General features: G+C 42.9%; 1 pseudogene; it reads left to right on the forward strand.

Annotated features, from left to right (window-relative positions):
* Positions 1-3,341: 3,341 nt before the first annotated feature.
* LOC135538895 (transcription factor HES-5-like) lies at positions 3,342-3,939 on the forward strand (annotated as a pseudogene).
* The last annotated feature ends 683 nt before the right edge of the window (positions 3,940-4,622 follow it).

The raw sequence follows: 4,622 nt of genomic DNA on the forward strand, positions 1-4,622 counted from the left end.
CACTGACTCAACTCCAGCCACTTTAATAATGGGATTTGATGGGAAATGATGTAAATATATCACTAGCCACTTTAAACAATGCTACCTTATATAATGTTACTTACCCTACATTATTCATCTCATATGCATACGTATATACTGTACTCTATATCATCGACTGCATCCTTATGTAATACATGTATCACTAGCCACTTTAACTATGCCACTTTGTTTACATACTCATCTCATATGTATATACTGTACTCGATACCATCTACTGTATCTTGCCTATGCTGCTCTGTACCATCACTCATTCATATATCTTTATGTACATATTCTTTATCCCCTGACACTGTGTATAAGACAGTGGTTTAGGAATTGTTAGATAGATTACTTGTTGGTTATTACTGCATTGTCGGAACTAGAAGCACAAGCATTTCGTACACTCGCATTAACATCTGCTAACCATGTGTATGTGACAAATAAAATTTGATTTTGATTTGATTTGACCTGCATTTACATAATTACCTCAACGACCTCGACACCGTTGCCCCCGCACGTTGACACAACAGCCACTTTAATAACCCTACCTACATTTACATAATTACCTCAACGACCTCGACACCGTTGCCCCCGCACGTGGACACAACAGCCACTTTAATAACCCTACCTGCATTTACATAATTACCTCAACGACCTCGATACCGCTGCCCCGCACGTTGACACAGCAGCCACTTTAATAACCCTACCTGCATTTACATAATTACCTCAACGAACTCGACACCGTTGCCCCCGCACGTTGACACAACAGCCACTTTAATAACCCTACCTGCATTTACATAATTACCTCAACAACCTCAACACCGTTGCCCCCGCACGATGACACAACAGCCACTTTAATAACCCTACCTGCATTTACATAATTACCTCAACGACCTCGACACCGTTGCCCCTGCACTTTGACACAACAGCCACTATAATAACCCTACCTGCATTTACATAATTACCTCAACGACCTCGACACCGGTGCCCCCGCACGTTGACACAACAGCCACTTTAATAACCCTACCTGCATTTACATAATTACCTCAACTACCTCGACACCGGTGCCCCCGCACGTTGGCACGTTGACACGTTGACACGTTGACACGTTGACACATTATTTACTTCTGCTCTTTAATTATTTGTTTTTCTTATGTCTTACTTTTTTTCAGGGGGGGAAGGTATTTTCTTAAAACTGCATTGTTGGTTAAGGGCTTGTAAGTAAGCATTTCACTGTTGAATTCGGCGCATTTGACAAATACAATTTGATTTGATTTGACACCGTTTATATCTAAAACATATATGCTTGAAAGACTTTCAGCATTCAGTCCAATCTTAACTATCTCTGAATGGTCATATGCGATACAAGTCTATTTCATACAATAGTCAAAATGTTTGTATTTACTACATTATTAATTGATGTATGTCAGATTTTTTTGGAGCAGTGAATGGAGAAAGTGTGGGAAACCAAGGAAAACTCACTCACAGACCGCCTTTGGGACTATAGACTCAAACTTCTGTACCCTGTATGATGAGGGGTGAGAAGCAATTTCACTAGTAAGGTTTCATCATTGAATTCTAGAAATTAATTATATCACAGATATAATGAATTATAAGGACTTGCACAAGTGTTTTTTTATTATGACAGGGTGTAAGAGGAATTAGGTAACAGATCAGGAAATACATTATATTACACTTTATACAAACGTGATTACATTCTAGTAGTCCTGTGTAACTCAGTAGGTAGAGCATGGCACTTGCAAAGCCAGGGTTGTGGGTTCAAGACCTACAGGTGGTCAGTACAACAACAAGAAAGTATGAAAGTATATGCCTGGATAAGAGTGACTGCAAAAATGTGATTGTTCTATGGAAGATTAAAAATCTTATATCTAAAATGTACACGCTTGAAATATATTCAGCATTCAGTCCATTCTTGACCATCTCTGAATGGCCATATGCTGTACAAGTCTATGTCATCCGATAGTCAAAATATTTGTATTTACTACATTCTTAATACATGCATGTCAGATTTTTTTTTAATGGGAACTGCTTGTGTAGAGATGAATTAACATTTAACAAGGCACACTTCTGTTGTTAGGTGGAAGCTCTGTCAATGGGCAGAGTGTGGGAAAGCTCTGGAAAGCAGAGTCTCAGTCTAGCGTCATCATCATCCTCAGTCCGACCAGCACCCGTCTGTCTGGGGAACACCCAGAGTCACTGGGGAATAGCCACACCTATAGAAGGGAATTAAACATTAGCTGAATACATCAGTTTCTCCAGGGTACAAACATAACGTAGAAATGAAAACTGATAAAGTACAGTATATGTCTTGCAGCACACTTTTAGGATAAAATCAAGTGTTTCCCTCCAGAATCCAGATGGTCTGTGATGTCATACTCTGTCTATAATACAACACAGAGCCAATAGCCGTCAGTGAGGATCCACTGAGCAGCTTTTGTAGTGCATTGATCACGGCACACATGACTCAGTGTGGGAAACTCAGATCAGCTATCTACTCATGCTGACCAGTAGCCTCAAGACAGAGGAAACATCTGCTACCTCTGGACTCCAGAGTGCTTGACCATATAATTACTACTTCTGACTTTCGAGACCTCATGATATTAATACAATATCGAACCTGTGAACTTAACCACAAGCCATATTTCTCTGCAAATAAACATATTTTTTTTTGTGACAAAAATGAAATTCAGCAGCACAGAAAATTATAAATATGTTTTACTTTTCAATTGTGACAAAATGTAAAATGTAAAACACTATACTAAATCATAATTGTTGATTTGATTTGATTTGATTATCTCCCATTCATTGTGAGATAATAAAACGTGACTGAATCAGTAATAAAACGTTTAAACACTATACATTAAATAATGTTTTCATAGGTGGGGACTATGTTACATTGTAAATGTAATGTAGAGGATCTGCGTCAGTCTCAAACCTGTAAGTTGTGATGATGAGTGTGTGCTCTCTCAGCATCATTGATTCCAACATCAGGCAGCAGATCTGGGGGTCACCAGATTCACACAACACTCTGAGTCTCTCTCCATCCCCCCCACCATTCCACCTGTTCCATGATACGTGACCATTGTCCCCCAGCAATAAGAACACTGAGCATGTGGCAGCTCCACATTCCTCCCTGTCCTCCCAAGCTCACCCATTGGCTACAGACTGTGAGAAACTCCAACAAGCCCAAGACCCACACATTCATATGCAGATTATGGACTATATATATATATATATGAGAGATGAAGCCAGTAGGAATCATATTCACTCTACACAGAGGCCAGCACAGAGATCCAACCATGGCACCCACAATCACTTCAGCTGTGATCTACTCGAATGAGCACCTGACTGACGAACAAGGTAAATTGAAGAATCAATTTCAAGGAAATTAATCTTATTTGATTGATTATTTATTTGTTTCATTATTATCTCATAATAAGGTTATTAATGACTCTCCCCTTCTCTGCTTGCAGCTAAAAAGACAGTGGTGAAGTTACACGGAGATCGTATCAACATCAGCATTGAGCTGCTCAATTCTCTCCTGCGTCCAGAGATCTTCAACCAGCAGTCAGACTCCAAGGTGGAGAAAGCCAACATCCTGGAGATGACAGTTTTCTTCCTGAGATAAGAGCAACAGAACCAGCCAGTTAGCTCCTCCTCTTGCTCAGCAGCTGTCAATCAGGGTTACTCCAGATGTGTCCGAGAGATTGTGCACTTCCTGACCAAGGATGAGGCGAAGACACAAACCCAGAGAAGACTGCTGAGCCACTTCCAGAGCCTCCATCCATCCTCTGATAAAAACAGGACCTGCCTTAGTTCAGCTCCACAGCCCAGCTGATGCTGATCAGCAAAGAGAAGAGTCAAGTCAACATCACCCTCTGGAGTCTCTGGTTGTAACGGGTAGAAAATGTCCTACAGACTGGAACTCCACTCTCAAACAAAGTCAATGGACCATGTTAGTCTAACATTCATGTGATGGACAGTGATCAGAGATCTTCCTCATCATCTGAGTATATACGGTTCCCAATCAGAGACAACGAGAATCACCTGACTCTGATTGAGAACTGCCTCAGGCAGCCAAACCTAAACATTTCTTGGGGAGGGGGGGCTTTCAGGGAGTATGGCTACGCCAGGTAGGAGACCTGCGCACACTCCCTGTGCTTACCGGGGGGCTAGAGAGACCGGGCAGGCACCGTGTTATGCAGTGGTGCGCACGGTGTCCCCAGTGCGGGTGCATAGCCCGGTGTGGTATATTTCAGCTCCGCGTATCGGCCGGGCTAGATTGAGCGTCGAGCCAAATGCCATGAAGCCGACTCCACGCATCTGGTCCCCAGTGCGTCTCCTTGGGCCGGCTTACATGGCACCAGCCTTGCGCTCGGTGTCTCCGGTTCGCCTACATAGCCCAGTGCGGGCTATTCCACCTCGCCGCACTGGCAGGGTGACCGAGAGTATTCAACCGGGTAAGGTTGGGCAGGCTCGGTGCTCAAGAGCTCCAGTGCGCCTGCACAGTCCGGTCTATCCAGTACCACCTCCACACCCCAGCCCTCCGGTAGCAGCTCCCCACACCAGGCTTCCTGTGC

The sequence above is a fragment of the Oncorhynchus masou genome, unplaced genomic scaffold (genome assembly GCF_036934945.1).
Source record: "Oncorhynchus masou masou isolate Uvic2021 unplaced genomic scaffold, UVic_Omas_1.1 unplaced_scaffold_18___fragment_8___debris, whole genome shotgun sequence".
Taxonomy (NCBI): Eukaryota; Metazoa; Chordata; class Actinopteri; order Salmoniformes; family Salmonidae; genus Oncorhynchus; species Oncorhynchus masou.